This window comes from Ictalurus furcatus, chromosome 29 (assembly GCF_023375685.1).
Source record: "Ictalurus furcatus strain D&B chromosome 29, Billie_1.0, whole genome shotgun sequence".
NCBI classification, from domain to species: domain Eukaryota; kingdom Metazoa; phylum Chordata; class Actinopteri; order Siluriformes; family Ictaluridae; genus Ictalurus; species Ictalurus furcatus.
This window is the reverse complement of record NC_071283.1, coordinates 11,938,099-11,955,253: the sequence shown is the minus strand read 5'-3', so window position 1 is coordinate 11,955,253 and position 17,155 is coordinate 11,938,099. Positions and strand designations below refer to the sequence as shown.

The window sequence follows — 17,155 nt, the reverse complement described above, 5'->3', positions numbered from 1 at the left end:
GCGGCATTACGGCACGATAACCTTTTCTTGGGACTGTTAACGGTTTGAACATGCCGGTGAAAGATATTCCCTCGCTTTGGATGTTTATTCTCCATTTCAAGTTCTCTTTCTTTAAAGCTCTGTCTGTCTGTCTCCCTCTCCGTCTCTCTCTCCCCTCAGCCAGCAGCACTTCTGACTGACTGCGTGTATAATGAACCGATCGTCATCCGTGCTACGGGCCTTCCCTCTGTACCGTCGTGAAAATCGTGGCCGTTCGGATACCCGTCGTTGGATCTGGAATCCGTGGACTTTTTCCTCGTGTGTGTCGATTACTGACATTAAAAGACACGCTTTGTCCTAAACCACATCATCAGACCTGTAGCGAATCATCGAATCGCTGGATGTGGTTCGAGGCGGGTATTTATCAACGCGTCGGTGCACACTGTCCATCAAACGTGTCTTATTTGTGAGAAGAAGAAGAAAACGAATCGGATCACGTTCCCCTAAAGAATCGCACTCTTATTTCCTCGGGGGTTCCTTCGGATCGTTGTGACTTTATCGGCGCCATCGAAATGGTGTCGATCCGTCTTCGCGCCGTGTGACCCGCACGGAAAACAGAACGGAGGGCAGCGTTCGGGCCCCGCTCGCTCATCCGGAGCCTGGGTGGCAGTTATGAGCCGAATGCGAGTGTAACCTCTGATCGTAGCGGGCGTGTCATTAATAAATAAAGAGTGTGCGAACGACTGTGTGTGTGTGTGTGTGTGTGTGTGTAAGTTCACACGTCTGAGAGAAGAGAATGAACTTCAGACTGAAGCAAAAAGAGCTCCCCTACAGAGTCCTGGCATTCAACCTAACCCAACCACCCACACACACACACATACTCACACACACTCTCTCTCTCTCTCTCTTAAATGTCCATCTGTTATCTTCCCTTGGGGTCGTATTATTCCCTCCATCCAGGGGGTTCTCTCCTGCTCTCTCTTTCTCTCCCGCTCTCGCTCATCCCTTTCTCTGACTCCCAAGCCAAACCAGCATCCTCTCACAGATTCTTGGCGGCACCTTTCTTGGCCTCGGCTCGGCATTTCCAGCTCCAACTCAATATTGTGCTCCCTTCTCTGCCTGCTGCCTGAAACCGGCCTCCATTTTGTGCCGAAAAACTTGCTGTGCGCTCCACTGCTTTCCAGCAGTAATGGTGGCAGATGCAGAGATTCAGATAGCATAAAATCGGAGGAATAATCGACCTTATTTCATGAATTTCATGTATCGAGTCATGCGGAAAAAAAAAAAAAAAAAAAAGTGAACCGTTTGATAGCAAATATATGTGCATTCCAAGCGTACTTTTCCCGACATAATTCCACACTTCATCTTCAGCTTTGTTTTCGAGGGTCACATTCTACTGCATCACAGATGGCAAGTTAAAACTGAACACACTGGGTTTGGATACACTGGTTTGATGGCGATGATCCTGATAGTAAGTGACGCGTAACAGGTCTGTAACGATTAGCGAACAAAACGACTACGCCGATCACGAAAATTGCTATGTCAAAGTGTATGCTACTTATTTTTTGATGAGAAAAAAAAGAGATGAGCACAAAAGTAAGAGATCCATCCATCCATCAGGGAACGCCCTGGACAGGGTCCCAACCCATCGCAGGGTGCGATCGCACACAATCCGGACAGTTCAGAGATGCCAATCAGCCTACAGCGCATGTCTTTGGACTGGGGAGGAAACCGGAGTACCCGGAGGAAACCAGAGGTACGAGGCAAGCGTGCTAACCACTAAGCCGCCGTGCCTATATGTCCTATCATAATATATTATTTATAATGGAGTATTTTTTTTTGCGTGAATATCTCGTTGCTTATTCAACAGACGAATAAACAGATTTATTCATTTATTCATTTTACTACATTAGTACATAATAACAGTGGCATACTAACTTCTAATTGCAAACCCAACCTGCCAAAATGACTATTGGCATCCTGTCCATGAAAAAGTGCTCTCTCTCTCTCTCTCTTTCTCTCTCTCTCTCTCTCTCTCTCTCTGTCTGTCTGAGACAGAAAAATCCTCTTTCAAAAAACTGGGCCACTTGACTCTCATTTGAATAAAATTCAAATTTGCACTGCACAGAACCACAGTAGGATCCAGAAATAGAGTGGGGTTGAGTGTTGCACCCCCTGCATGGGGATTTGCACAGAAAGTTGTAGGCAAACACACACACACACACACACAACACAACACACACTCTTATCCACGTTGACTGTAATGACTGACCGACCAGCAGGTAAACCATTACAGCTATGTGCTATGTATAGAAGACAGCTGTCTGTGTTTGGTCCTCGACTGCATAGCTCTATTTGTCTTTATACATCTTCCACATGCCTATAGCGTTCAATATAGTCCATCCATTTGGCCTCCACTGAACACTACTGAGTATTCCTTAATATACTGAGTTCATAACAAATAACCCACACAAGATAATAACTAACTAAAGCACCGTGCATATCACGTCTGGTTTAATGATCTTTACAGTCTTCTCACTAAAGTCAAGCTTGGCAAGATTGTCGTACGTTTCCCCATTTATAACATGAGATTGTATACACGTATTATTATACATGTCTTGCTTTTTTAGGGCGTCTATGTGTGTAATGAGTAACCCTTAAGTAACGTGTTAATTAGACCAAAACACATTTTGGCTACCTAGAGTTCACATGATTATTTACACTATCTACGATGAGGTCGGGCAGCCGTTTGGACATTTGAGACGATAGACAAGTCTGATTTCGCATACGCAGTGTATACGACTAGACTGCATACTGGCACAACAAATATTCCATAGGGTCACTGCAGATTCTTGCACACGCACTGCCATTAACTGCTCATCACACATGTCTAATGTGCAGTATTAAACCTGTACTATATTGTCATACACTTCATCTGTACAGGAATCTTGGCGAGCTATTTTTATTCCCTCTTATTTGTGGCATATTGTGAGACTATTGTGCATTTTCCCAAGTCTCGAGAACTGTTAAGTCTTAATCTTAGTCTCGCTCGTGTTTTGTGGATGATGTGACATCAAACCTCCCCTTGGGGATCAATGATCTCAAATGTAGGGTGGTCGTTCTTCTAATAAACGCAAAGTATTACAATTATTATAAGATTATTATAAAAGATAGTATATATAAAATAGTGTAAAAAAAAAAAAAGAAAAAACAGGTTATGTGCTTTGGAGGGGAAAATTAGAGAATTTAGCTAATTCTGAAAGGCAAATAAATAAATAAATAAATATTTATTTATATTATGTGTGTGTGCATGAACATGACTACACATTATCCTACCTTTCCTGTTGCACTTGGTCACATCTGTAAGCAGTAAAGGAAAAGATTGAGGACAGTTAGAGAGACGGAGGAAAGGGAGAAAAGAGAGAGAGAGAGAGAGAGAGAGAGAGAGAGAGAGAGGGGAAGAAGAAGAAGAAGAAAAAAAAGAAACATCAGCACTTTGCCACTGAGTGTACAGGAGTTCGGTGAAGAATGGCAGTAGTGGTGAGGTTAAGAATAGTCTCTCTGTCTCAGCCACACACTCATTTATTATACACTTGACATAAAGGAGCATGTGACTATCCCTCCAGGACCCAAAGTTTGCACACATTACATTTATAATTGTCAGCATTCCCTATGATAGAAGAGAGAGAGAGAGAGAGAGAGAGAGAGAGAGAGAGAGAGAGAGAGATTCTCAGAAGCTACTTCAGCCCACATGCACCTCGCTGAGGTAATTTTGCTCCAAGATCTTCACACACACACACACGCACGCACACACACACACACAAAATGTGAAATATGAGTATTTCCAAAGTGCTTTTTTCTCCTCGAAACCAGTAATGGTTACAGAGAGACAGAGAGTAAGAGAATCAGACCGTACTATTTGCCATATCCTCCAATTCTCTACTCCACACTGACATTCATTTCAGAGTAAATTTATGAAGCTCCCATTTTCGTGCGAGCTCTTCACTCAGCTCTCTCTCTCTCTCTCTCTCTCTCTCGAAACTTCCACAATCCTGTTCCCACACTCCTCTAGTGCATCCAGGGACATCCTGTATCTCAAACACCGGTCTGTCTGTCTGAAAAGGCTGTGCCAACATCGTGCCAAGAGAGAAGCGCGTGAGAAAAGAGATCAGGATTAACCAATAAGGAGAATCTGCTAAGAAAAAAACCCCCCAAAAGTTCTTTGATTACACAAACTGATTTGTGTTTGGCTATAATAATAGAAAAGAGAGAGCCAGAGAAAGGCAGAGACAGGGGGAAGAAAGAGAGAGTGCATGTATCAATTAGGTGTGTTTGGGTACTGTAACGTAGCGCTATGGATGTGTGTGTGTGTATGTGTTCAGAGCCAGGCAATTTACTAGCTGATCCTAGATAAATATTAATCCCTCATGGGGAGTCAAAGTGGCATGACAGTAAGTATAACACTATTGAAGGAGAAAATAAACAAACATAAATAAGACAATAGCAGAGTCAACATGATAAAGTATAGAGAATGAAGAGTAGCAGTATGATATGTACATAGATATGAACTCATCCATCCATCCATCTATACATCCATCTATCCATTTTCTGTACCGCTTATCCACAGGGTCGTGGGGAGCCTGGATCCATCCAAGTGGACTCGGGGCAAGAGGCAAGGGACACCCTTGGACGTGGTGCCAACCCATAGCAGGGAACAATTGCACACATTCACACACTACTCATAGTTTAGAAACGCCAATTAGCCTACAGAGCATGTCTTTGTACTGGGGGAGGAAACCGGAGTACCCGGAGGAAACCCCCGAAGCACCGGGAGAACATGCAAACTTCTCGGGATTCAAACCCCAAACCTGGAGGTGCGAGGCACAGATATGAACACGTTATACAAAATAAAAATAAAAATAAAAAGTAGCAGCACGACCAGAGAATAATACTAGTGCAGATGAAATAGAATAGAAGTCATTTTCATGCATGGACTTTATGCAGGAATTGGCTGACAATTAATCGGGAAGTGTGAATGAAGCTAAAGGTGAAATCCCAGGAAGACCGCACACAGCAATTCACTGGGTAGAGACCTAGAGGTTCTCTGGATGGCTCGTACTGTACGGGAACAAGCCTGGGGGGAAAAGCACGCTTTTTGAGATAGTTCAGTGAAGTGAAGAGAAGAACAGGCAAAAAGCCATAAGAAAAGATGAAAATTCTAGAAAACTAAAGCGATACTGTCACAGATTCCCCCTTCACACAGTGGTTCATGTGCAAAAACTTGTTGGCTTGGTCATTTGCTTATTGTTACCTGAGTGTGTGCACCTGTTCCGTGTTAGTACTTGATTCTTGTATCTGTTTGCTTGCAAAGTCTTACCATGCATTTTGTAATGGTTGGTAATGCAGTATTGCTGTGTTCCTGCATGTCCGTGTTTCTGATTTTGATCCTGCTCATGTTTTTGTTTTAAGATTATGTATTCGCATTGGCACCCTGTCCAGGGTGTACCCCGCCTTGTGCCCGATACTTCCTGGGATAGGCTCCAGGTTCCCTGTGACCCTGAAAAGGATAAGCGGTATAGAAGATGGATGGATGGATGGATGGATGATGTATTTGCCACGTTTGATGCTGCTGGGTGATGGTGTGATGTTTCATTCTGCTTCTTACCTGTACTTTGAATGTTACATTTTAATTTTGTTTTTTCGCTTTTGTATCATGGATGGTCCATGTCTCACCTTTCTCGCCTGTCCCACCTGTACCCAGTCTAGTACAAGTTGAATAAACCTGACTCGCACCAGACAAGGTGGAATGTAAATTCTATCAAACCCACTGTCTGGTTTTTTAGTGTCCCGTCCTCTGTTCTGTGAATACTTGAATCTTCCTGAAATGTTGTTTGAAGACTTAATGAGAATGAATGATAAAGGAAACGGTGGGATGGGTTCTACATTTCCAACGCTGTATCCGCCCTTGCACAGCACAGCTCAGAAGGGCAGATATGTGCCTCAACGTGCCTCTTGTTTTTAGTTCATATATAAGCGCTGTATAAGACCCGTCCTGCCATAACTCTGATCCCTAAAGCTTCTGATCGGCTTAAAGAAAGGACTGGAGGAAAAAAAAACATGGTGCTCGTACGTCTCAGCTTAAAAGAAACCATTTGCTGCTTGTGAAAAAAGATGGCATGCTAGTGATGTAGACCATGGCGGATTAATACAATACAGATTATGATATTAGCAGCGGATGGACACGAGTACTCGAATACTCCGGCAGGCGACTTAGTGACGGCACCGATCGATCACGACAACACAGTAAGTGTGTGAATAAACCTTTACATCAGTTAAAGTTCAGTGCTCAGTAATATAATGTAAATCCTGTTTGTAACCATAATCTCCATTCAGAATTTTTATGACTGGCTTTGGTTAAAAACTGCAGTTTAATCGATTACACTGGCATTCAGGGTGAGACCGTTGGTTCAAAGACTTTTTGACATCAAGAATTTTACAAATGATGTCAATTTGTCTTCCGTTCTTGATGGTCCTATCGTCTAATAAAGTTTCTAATAATTCTTCTACCTCAGCGTATTGCCACACGTAACCACAGTATCACAATATATTCTAGAATTATATAGTCCCCTCCAAAACTATTGGAACAGCAAGGCCTATTCATTTGTGTGTTCTATACACCAAGGACATTTGGGTTTGATCTCATAAATTACGTTTAGATGTGTTAAACAATGTAAAACATAGAACCTTTTGCTTCAGACCACCCACATTTTCGGCGAGAAAAAGTATAGGGACATAAGTCTTGAAGTAAATTCAAGTAAATGAGACTTAATATCTGGTTGCATATCTTTGGCTTGCTGCTTGTTGTTTGTTTTGGGGGTTTCTCTTTGCTCTTGCTCAATTGGGTTAAAGGCTGGTGATTGAATTGCCCAGTCCAAAACCTTTCACTGATAAAGTCCTATGTCGAGTCGGGAGTGTGTTTTGGATCGTTGTCTTCGCGGCATGATTAATTTCCTCCAGATAAATTTTGATGCATTTCGCTGTAAATTAGCAGACAAAAATGTTCCTCTAAACTTCTGAATTCATTCTGCTGCAACCATCATGAGTTACATCATCAATAAAGATTAGTGAGCCTGCTCCGGAAGCAGTCCCGCAAGCCCAATCCATGACACCACCTCCACCATGTCTCACAGATGGAAATGCACAGTGATGTATGCAAAAACGCCGACAAAATTAAAAGCGGTCATATAATCCCACTGCACAACCTTACATATAAACGGCATGAAAAAGAATCTCACACGAATAACAAAATGCTATAGTCAATATTTTAAGTCAGAATTACACAATGGACTTGATATAGTCACTACGATTAAGGAATTCAATTTTTTACAACCCGATCAAACAGATTAAGCCCGGTCCTGTTTATACGCCTGGTAATTCCTAGTTTAAATATGATCAAATCCAGATAATCCTGCAGAACTACGACGCATACAAGCAATGTTCTCAAGCAAAGAACTGTTTAAAATAAATCACACACACGGCAACTCAGGAGGTGCGTAAACGGCTTCCGCATCAGCAGGAGTTTAAATCCCAACAAGTCTTAGTCCTGGCTTAGAGTCTGATCTCGGAGGGATGTCGGTCAGGGTCACGCTAGCCAACTGTGTGCATCTGTTAGCTCATGTAGACAAAAGAGGGCATTTGGGAACACTATTTAAAGGAACACAAATTGGGGTGGATTAAGGTCTTGTTCTTTGTCCAATTAGACACTATGAATTCAACTTTATTCATAAACACTTGTATTGGTTTATAATTAGGGGTCTGTATTTGGAAAAACGACTACTAAATCTATGAGTAGTTGAAGTTGAGTCTTGTTGAGAGATGCGTACACGAATTCATCCTCGAAATTGACCTTTTATTAGTGTATAATACATATTACACTTATAGAATTTTTCACTCCAAGAATTTACGAAAGCTGAATAAGCCGCTGACACTACAACGTGTTTTATACGCGAAAGTTATCACTAATTAGACGCTTAAAAAAAAGCTGATAATACTACAGTACATTAAATAAAATGGCATTTGAATCCTAAATCAAAAGAATTAATACTACAACGGATACGGATATTTCAATACGGGACACACGTCGTAGCACTATTGCCTTCGGAAGTCACCTGACACCACCTAGAACCTACACACATAACATAATGCCAAATATACACGAATACGATCTGAATTTAGATGATTTATTCATGCTTGGAATTTTGAGTAATAGTATAATAAGGACATTTAATACTTTATCACAACTAATAATGCACTTATTAGTCAGTTTAACGTGACAGCTCCACAATTATGAATAAAGTCTAATTCACAGGGTGTCTAATTTGGCCTTTGTTGAACGATACAATGACGTTCGTTTCTATCGTTTAAATCAAGTCAGTTAACCTGATTGTAGAGCTCATGTTACGGTTCCAGCCCTGCTTGAAGGTTCTACTCTAGTGATAAACGTCAGGCTAGTTCGGTTTTCCGAGTACGGTACCATATGCGACTACTACAAAGATGGACTCCTGTCTTTATAAGCCTAATTCCTCAGCAAGATCATAACCATATGATCCCACATCACCCAGGAGTTCAGGCTGGATTATCACTCCGAGTGCGCGTGTCTGGTCCATCTGGCTCATCCCTAAATAGGACGACTGAGATGAGAGTGGAGAAGAGCTGGAAATGAAAGCGGGTTTCTGTCTTATTATTGTTCAATTAGCATGGTGACAGTGAGCATTCCCACTGCTAATGTCACACGTTAACCTGCTCAGTCAGCTGGAAATACAGGCAGCTGCTCCTTACCACCTTCCATTAGAGCCAAGATGGCAGCCTGGAGCCAGGCCAGCGAGAGGTGAAAAATAAAAAATAAAAACAAATCCGAGAGCGAGAAACAAATCTGAGAATCAGAGAGAGATTTTGTGATTAAAAAAAATATATATATATATCACTACTACATTGATAACATACTGTAGTAGTATCAATAAAACAAGAGTAGCTTACATATATATTTTTTCATAGATACTTTGGTTATATACAGAGGAGTCCGAAAGTCCAACAGCACTAGTGAAAATGCTTCCATTCTGCGTTCGTTTCTAATTTAATATAATAACCTTAATTACAAAGTATATTATTGACAATAATTGAGTAAAACATGAGGAAACTGTTAGTACAAAGCAGTTAACATGGTCAATATCACACATAGGCTCTCTTTACTCTCTAAAATCTTTTTAACGTCAAAAAATGGAATTTCTCTTTGTTTTGGCGGGGCCCGTGGTCAGTATTGAATTTATTTGTGATGTCACACTCCACAGTAGTGGTTACTAGCTTATCTGAAAGCAGATAAGAATGTGCAGTCCTTTTGACCTAGCCTACTAGGTTTAAATGTTATATTAAGTAAATAATTTTATTGTGGCGGTTGTATACGGTGTTTTACTATCAGAAAAGCTTCAGTTGTTCTGTCCGTGCTATTGAAGAGAGGTGTGAATTGTTTACACAGAAGAGTCATGATACTCTATATACAGAATCCCAACAGTGTCCCGACTAATCTTCTAACAGACTTGCAGCGATAAAATAGAAAGAAAAAAAAAACACCCCATGTGTTTAATGAAAATGTCTGATAAGTGGATTTCCATTCCGCCGGAAGGGTGGACCGCCGGTGTACTTCGAGAGGGAGTTAAGAGACCTAGAAATAGCGCAGAATCGTGAATATAAATATTCAAGATAGTGAACGTTTACTTTCTTTGTTTTTAATATTTCAATATTCTAAAACCTCGATCCCAGACATGATTGACGACGAGTGGATTATTTCAAACACTAGAACTGTTCTTTCTAGATTTTTCCTCTTCGAAATGTATAGTTAGTGCGTGGCTAATAACTTGCGTGTCGTTTTTTTCCAACAGTATGTGTGTAATTAAAACCAGTGCTAGTGCTTGCTACACATCTTAAAACCGTCAAATAAAATAAAAAGGTTTTTGCATTCGAATGTGCATTTTTATCTTAAATCCGACGAATATTCGAAGAGCGGAGCAGACGAGAGGACCGCAGCAGCGTGAATGGCTAAAATCTCATTGTGTCGGGAACCTCCGCCTCACGCCGGGCACGGCGTGCAGAAGCCTTCAGGGCAGCATGTGTTGATCTAGTTTTGTTTTCTCATTTGTTTATTCTGGATCATCGCTGCTTTTGATGTCTGCGGATTGCCTGACCTGTGCCTGTGTTCTGTTTACTGACTTTGATTCACGATTTGGATTTGCCTCTCAAATAAAACGCATAAACTGCAAACGCATAAACTACTCGCCGAACATGGCGTAGACATTCGTTCTTATGTAAACAAACACGCGTGTAAACACAACGCGCGATATCGAGGTCAGTAAAAATGATCGAGGTCATGTCCGTATATCGTACGGTAAGTCGATGATGTCATTATCACGACAGGCCTACTAACGATAAGTGGTTATGGCATTCGTACTTTGGTCAAAATTAATGGGATGTTTAAAATTGTATAGTTAAGCCATGAGAGGACGGTATTACTTTTTAGTTATTCTCAGGTAACGTTTACTTCCACTACAGTTAAAGTTGCAGTGTAGCAAAAGTACAGTTATGAATTTCTTTGTTCTGTTTAGGAATGCATTTCTATCGCACGCACATTTTCAGATACGTGCATCATATTTTCCATTTCATTTGTTTGCCCTCTAAAGTCTCACGGTCGTTTTTTTTATTTTTTATTTTTTTTATCTCATAGCATTTATAACACTTCTTAAATAGTGTTTCAAAAAGCCTGAACTATAAAGCCACTGCTGCAAGACCAAAAGCACTACATAATCAGATGAGAAAAAAACAAATGCAGAGCAAAACAAACAAACAAATAAAAACTACTGCAGGATCTGCAGGATAAATGATGCTTCCATCCATCCATCCGTCCATTTTCCGCACCGCTTATCCTACACAGGGTCGCAGGGAGCCTGGAGCCTATCCCGGGGCACTCAGGGCGCAAGGTAGGGGACACCCTGGACAGAGTGCCAACCCATTGCAGGGCACAATCACACACTACAGAAAATTTGGAAATGCCGATCAGCCTACAAAGCATGTCTTTAGATTTGTGGAGGAAACCGGAGTACCTGGAGGAAACCTCTGAAGCACGGGGAGAACATGCAAACTCCATGCACACAGGGCGGAGACAGGAATCAGACCCCCGATCCTGGAGGTGGGAGGCAAACGTGCTAACCACTAAGCCTCCATGCCCCATGGGAGCAAAAGTTATTTTCACAGTAGCAATAATGCTGAGTTTTTAAATGGACCGTCATGTAAAAATGATTGCACGAGTTGTTGTCATGGTGACAGAGTAATCATTCCAAAGCCACTGATGTAAGCACTTGTTAGTTACAGACCTGGGTCTTTTGCTTGGTTTGGTTTGTTTTGGAGCTGATTTTTTGATCTTACCAGCAGAGAACGATTATATACGGTCATCCTGTCCATGAAAAAGTGCTCTCTCTCTCTCCCTCTCTCTCTCTCTCCCTCTCAATTCAATTCAACGAGCTTTACTGGCATGACCATATACATGCACAGTATTGCCAAAGCATTACAGGAATGTAGAACTATTATGAATAAACATTGTGTAAAAAAGAAAAATGTATACAAATGTATAAAAATACAATAAAAATAAAAAACCCGTACAAGACAAGCAGGGCTGTGTGTGTGTGTGTGTGTGTGTGTGTGTGTGTGTGTGTGTGTGTGTGTTTGGGTAGGTCACTCACTGTCCCTCAGACAGATACGTCCACTGTGTTGCTGTTGCACTGTGTGCACATTCTCAGCTCTGTAGGGAGCCGTAATTGCTTATAGTGGCCTCTGTGTGTGTGTGTGTGTGTGTGTGTGTGTGTGTGTACACTGTCAGCGTGGTTCTGTGTCGGTGTTCAGTCACTGTGCTCAGGTATTCAGCTACAGTGTACTGTCGATTGAGGGCCAGATAGCACTGCGTTTTACTTTGTGCTTGTGTTTGTGTGTTCCAGTGGGTGATGTAGTTTTGTTTCTGTAGTGTTATAATTTCTGATTGGTCTGATCGTGTCCGGCCGTGAGGAGACGCCTCTCTCGGCTCAGCTCTTGGCATCGCAGGGCTTTGTAGTGGTAGGTCTGGGGGTGGAGCCGATATTTGATGGATTGATTGGTTCGATTTCTGACTCGTATAATTTGAGCCAGATTCGAGTTGGAATATGGATATGGATTAGTTTATTAATTGCGTAGAACGTCCTGCGTGCTTTCTCCGTCAGCTCATTCAGTGCGGGACTGAAATTTCCAGTGGAATTCGTTTTCAGTCCTAAGTAATTGTATTCTTTGCGATTTTTTTTTATTTAGTGTGATGTGTTTCCTTGACATCTGGATCTTTTATTGAAAATGAATAGTTTTGGTCTCGTTGAGACTGACTATCATGGCCCAGGTCTGACAGTACTGCTGCAGAAGGTCCAGGTTCTGCTGTAGACCCTGAACACTTGGGATACAGCAGGACCAGGTTGTCGAATTTGACCTCCGAGTCGTGTAGAGAGAGACCGGGTGCTGCTGAGCGATCTAAAATGGAGGCCAATTCATTAAACCGTGTTGGGCTTAGGCAGCAACCCTGCCTCACTCCACGTTCCTGAGGGAAGAGTTTGGTTCTTTCGTTGCCAATTTTAAATCCGCACTTGTTTCTGTACATGGAATTGATGATATCATCATATGTTTTACCCCATACACCCCTTTCAAGAACATTTTAAAATAGACCCGTGAAATCAAACGCTTCCTGGAAGATCTATAAAACAGTTTGGTTAACGTGTAGGTCAATTAGAGTGTGCAGGGTGTAAATATGATCGCTGGTGCGGTGATTTGGTACGACTCCAGTTAGACTTTTACTCAAGACACTGTGTTTCATAAGGAAGTCTATAGGTCTCGAATTAATGATGCTGTTATTTGGTGTAGAAAGTGGTTTAAAGTGGCTGACCCATATGTCGCCATTTTGTATTGCCAACTCAGATTTAGATTTATTTAGTTTAGTTTTTTTTCCAGTGCTCCTAGAAATTAGTAGTATTTATGGACTCCTCAATTAGTGTCAGTTGTACCGGTGTGTATTGGACTTTTTTGATTCCGAGTGTACATTTATAAAGTTGTAAAGTATCACAGTAATGAAGGCGTAATTCTGCATTGTTAGGATCTCTGTGTTTTTGATTAGATCGTTTTCTTAATACTTTTCTAATATTTTGGCACTCTGTATCAAACCACTTATCGTCGGTTGGATTCTTGGTTTGTTTCTTGTGAAAATATGGCTTATATTCCTAATTGTGAGACTGATTCTTTCATGGCTGCTGACTGCTTTCTGGAACTCTGCAGAGCGGTTTTGGGCCCATCTGTACTGTATTGTCTCTGAATGTTGTACAGCTTAGTGGGTTGTGTGTGTGTGTGTGTGCAGTGGGGTTTAGTTTCTGTCCTTTTAATGAACACAGTAACTTGGCTGTGATCAGACAGAGGGATAAGTGGCTTGACAGTGAAGGTGCTGACATAGAAAGGGTCTAAATCTGTTATCATATAGTCGACTGTGCTGTTGCCAAGAGGTGAGCAGAACGTGGACCTTCCCAAAGAGTCTCCTCATGTCCTAGCGTTAACAGAGCTTGACAGAGCTGCAGCATTCCTTTCCATTTTAGTTGACCTGCAAGTCAAAGTTGTGGCGGGGAAGGTTAGTCCGGTTTCTAGTGTAATGTTGTCCAAAGATAAAATGGCTTCCATGTTCTGTGTTAAAGTCAGGGAGAGAGCCGGTGCAGGCATTCAGGTCTCCACAGATCAGCACACTACCCTGGGCCTGGAAGCTGCAGATCTCATTGTGGAGGTGGGGGACGATCTCGTCGTAACAAGGAGTTTGTGCCACTTTTTTAATAGACTCGGTTACTCTTTCCTGTTGTGCTCTTAGATTGTTAGTGTCAGTGTGAATAATGATGTGGCTCATTGGAAATGGTCTTAGTGATAAGGTCAAGTGCATTGCTGGTGCTGGGACACCACAGTTTAGTGTCTCTGCATCCAGGGAAGAGCTGTTCTTCATCTAAGAATTTTCAGTTTCAATGGACTGTGGCTCTGTCTGGGGGGGCTCTATCTAGGGTCTGGTTGGCTCTGTCTGGGGGGCTCTGTCTGGGGTCTGGAGGGCTCTGTCTGGGGTCTGGGTGGCTCTGTCTGGGGGGCTCTATCAGGGGTCTGGGTGGCTCTGTCTGGGGGGCTCTGTCTGGGGTCTGGGTGGCTCTGTCTGGGGGGCTCTATCTGGGGTCTGGGTGGCTCTGTCTGGGGGGCTCTGTCTGGGGTCTGGAGGGCTCTGTCTGGGGGCCTCTATCAGGGGTCTGGGTGGCTCTGTCTGGGGGGCTCTGTCAGGGGTCTGGGTGGCTCTGTCTCGGGGGCTCTGTCTGGGGTCTGGAGGGCTCTGTCTGGGGTTTTGAGGGTAGATGATTGTGACGTGGCCTACTCGCTGCTGCTTTGGGTGACTGCTCACTGGCTTTTGAGTCTCTGTAGCTGCTCTCTCAGGCTGTTTATTGTCTAGTCTCTAAGGTAGAGCTCTTCTTTTACTACATTAAGATCAGTCCTCATATTGTCTTTGTCTTGTTGGAGCTTTTGAAATTCTACTCACAGCTCCAGCAGTGAGGTGTTGAACTCAGATTTTATAAGGTTCAGCTGATCTTTTAGATGCTGTTAAGGTTCTGTGGGAAGAAGATTGGAGAGTACAATCTCTTTGAGCTCTATCAGCTCTACTTCTTGAAGAGAAAAAGGTCTCTCCGATTTGAGACACTGTCCTCTCCAGCTGCCTGTCCTGTGCTGTACTGTAATGTGGTGTGAGCTCCTCGCCCTGCTCCACCTGTGTGTGTAGTGGGTACAGAGAGCCCTGTGCCACGCCTCTGTGTGGTCTGTGTAGAACAGAAGATTTGTGATGGTGATGGTTCCTGTTTGAGTGAAATCTCCCCTAAGAGTTTCTGGGTTTTCTTTCAGTCGCTTGTGTTTGTAAGCTTTCTTAGCCTGAGCATTCTTCAGTTCATTTGGGTAGGATATGACAAGGGGGCGGAGTTTTCTCGCTATTGCATCAGCCCTGGCTTACACTTTGTTTCTAACTATGTTAGCGGAGAAGCTAAATTTGATTATTTAGATAGTTCTGCAGCTATTTTGTTTAGTTGGAGGTTCTTACCTCATTATTTACTGCAGGAGATTTGGCAGAAATTATCCTTGGAGTCATGAATCATTTGTTAGTTATTTTTTTATCAGTTTTAATTCTCTTCTTAGCTTAGCCGCTCCTGCTCTTCTTCTGATAGCCTGTTAGCTAATGTTTACTGTAGGTCTGAAAGATTTTTCACACTTCTTAAAATCTAAGTTATTGTTGTCCAGATAAGTAATCCCTTGGTTATCTTCTTGTAGCTTCCCTGTATTTTAACTGTTTAATTTTGGATTAACTCATTTTAAAACTATTCTATTCGTAAAAATTTTAGGAGCTCCAGTAAAACACGGTCTCTCACTAATAGGTCCTAATAGGTCTCTCTCGGTCTGTCTCTCTCTCTGTCTGTCTCTCTCTCCGTCTGTCTCTGTTGGCACTACTAAACCAGGATTAGGATTAACTATGAGCCATTATGTTTGAACATTATAGTAGGTGTGTGTGTGTGTATACACTTCGTGTTCCCCTCCAGCAGATGGATGGCATCCATGAGCGGCCTGTTTAGACCCAGTAGTGGGGGCCATATGCAGACGTCATTAAAAATCACCTCTGAACCTCTCCGTCTGCATATCCACCACACTCACACACTCACAGAGACAGCACTGGGAGCAAACTGGGCAGGGCACCAGGGCACATATGCACTTGGACTCTAGACATAGACAGTGTGTGTGTGTGTGTGTGTGTGTGTGAGAGAGTATATTTGTGTGTGAGAAAGAGAGAGAGCAGTCTAGTGGCATAGTGTCAGAAGAGTTGAAGGTTAGTCTTCCCTTTTAATATTGCCAATGCTGTCCCCTTTGAAAATTCATTAAAGTGCTTCGACCTCTATGCCATCTGTGTATGCATGTGTGTGTGTGTGTGTGTGTGTGTGTGTGTGTGTGTGTGTGTGTGCGTGTGTGTGTGAAGGTGTCAGGAGAAAAGGCTGCTTGGGTGGATGATTGATATTCTGACAGCAGGTCGGTGCTTGGTGTCAGGAATGCACAACGATGACTTTTACTCCTCGGCGTGCCCGTTTATACGTTTGCTTAGTAATACACACCATTTCACCTGTAGACCCATTTCACATTTGATTGCTGGAGCATTTGCGAGCCTACGTTATTTCCGAATCTGATGGGGGGGGGCACGTTACTCTCAGGGTTCCGATCCAATTGAGCCCACCCTGCTCATTATCACATCAGTCTCTGCAGCTCCTTTCTACCAAACAGCCAGCATGAGGCTGATACAAACAAGCAGCAATTATTAATATTGTTCGTACATGAAATTAACCTTGCCTAAAATCAGCCGTTTGGTCACGGGACTCTTCCTGTTTGCCTGCTGCTTTACATCCGGATTTGCACTGAAGGAGATAATTTCCTTACCTACTGTAAGTCGCTCTAGATGTGATCATCGGCCAAATACCATTAATATCAATGTCAATTGAAGAAAATGAAATCCTTCAGAGCAAACTGTTTGCTCTGTGGTCTCGATTCAAATCTTTTCCTCAGGCTAATTCACTAGGTTAGGGACTAAGAATACCATCAAGCTAAAACTCTGTTGGAGGATGAGTACGCCAAGAAAAGAAAAACACACTACACCATTTTTAAACAGACAAACTAAGTGCTATTTCAAGTACTCGGTGAAGGAGTAGGTCTTAAGTCGTCTCTTTTGAAGACTCAGCTGTTCGGACATCCAGGGGAAGAAGTTTGTTCCACTATCTAGGTGCCAGGACAGAGAAGAGCGTTGATACATAACTTTCTTGTACCCTGAGAGATGGTGGGTCCAGTCAAGCAGTGCTTGAAGAATGAGATAAGTGCTTTAAGGTAGGTGGGCTTGGTCTGTTTTTGACCTTGTAGGCAGGCATCGGGGTTTTAAATCTGGTAGCTGTCGGAGAACTTGGGGAGGCTGAAAACACTTCATGCAGCTGCATTCTGGTTCAGTTACAGAGGTCACATGGTGCACAGAGGCAGA

The 17,155-nt window shown here is 42.6% G+C and overlaps 1 protein-coding gene across 6 annotated transcripts in view; it reads right to left on the bottom strand.

Annotated features, from left to right (window-relative positions):
• The window catches only part of LOC128604465 (receptor-type tyrosine-protein phosphatase delta), a 424,718-nt gene that overhangs the window by 313,209 nt on the left and 94,354 nt on the right, over positions 1-17,155 (bottom strand). For 5 of the 6 annotated variants that reach the window (XM_053619599.1, XM_053619606.1, XM_053619605.1 and 2 more), the window contains exon 4: positions 3,316-3,339. The exons of the other annotated variant lie outside the window; for it this stretch is intronic. The gene's annotated coding sequence lies outside the window, so the exon portion shown is untranslated. The remainder of the gene's footprint in view (positions 1-3,315; positions 3,340-17,155) is intronic. 6 annotated transcript variants of the gene reach the window in all.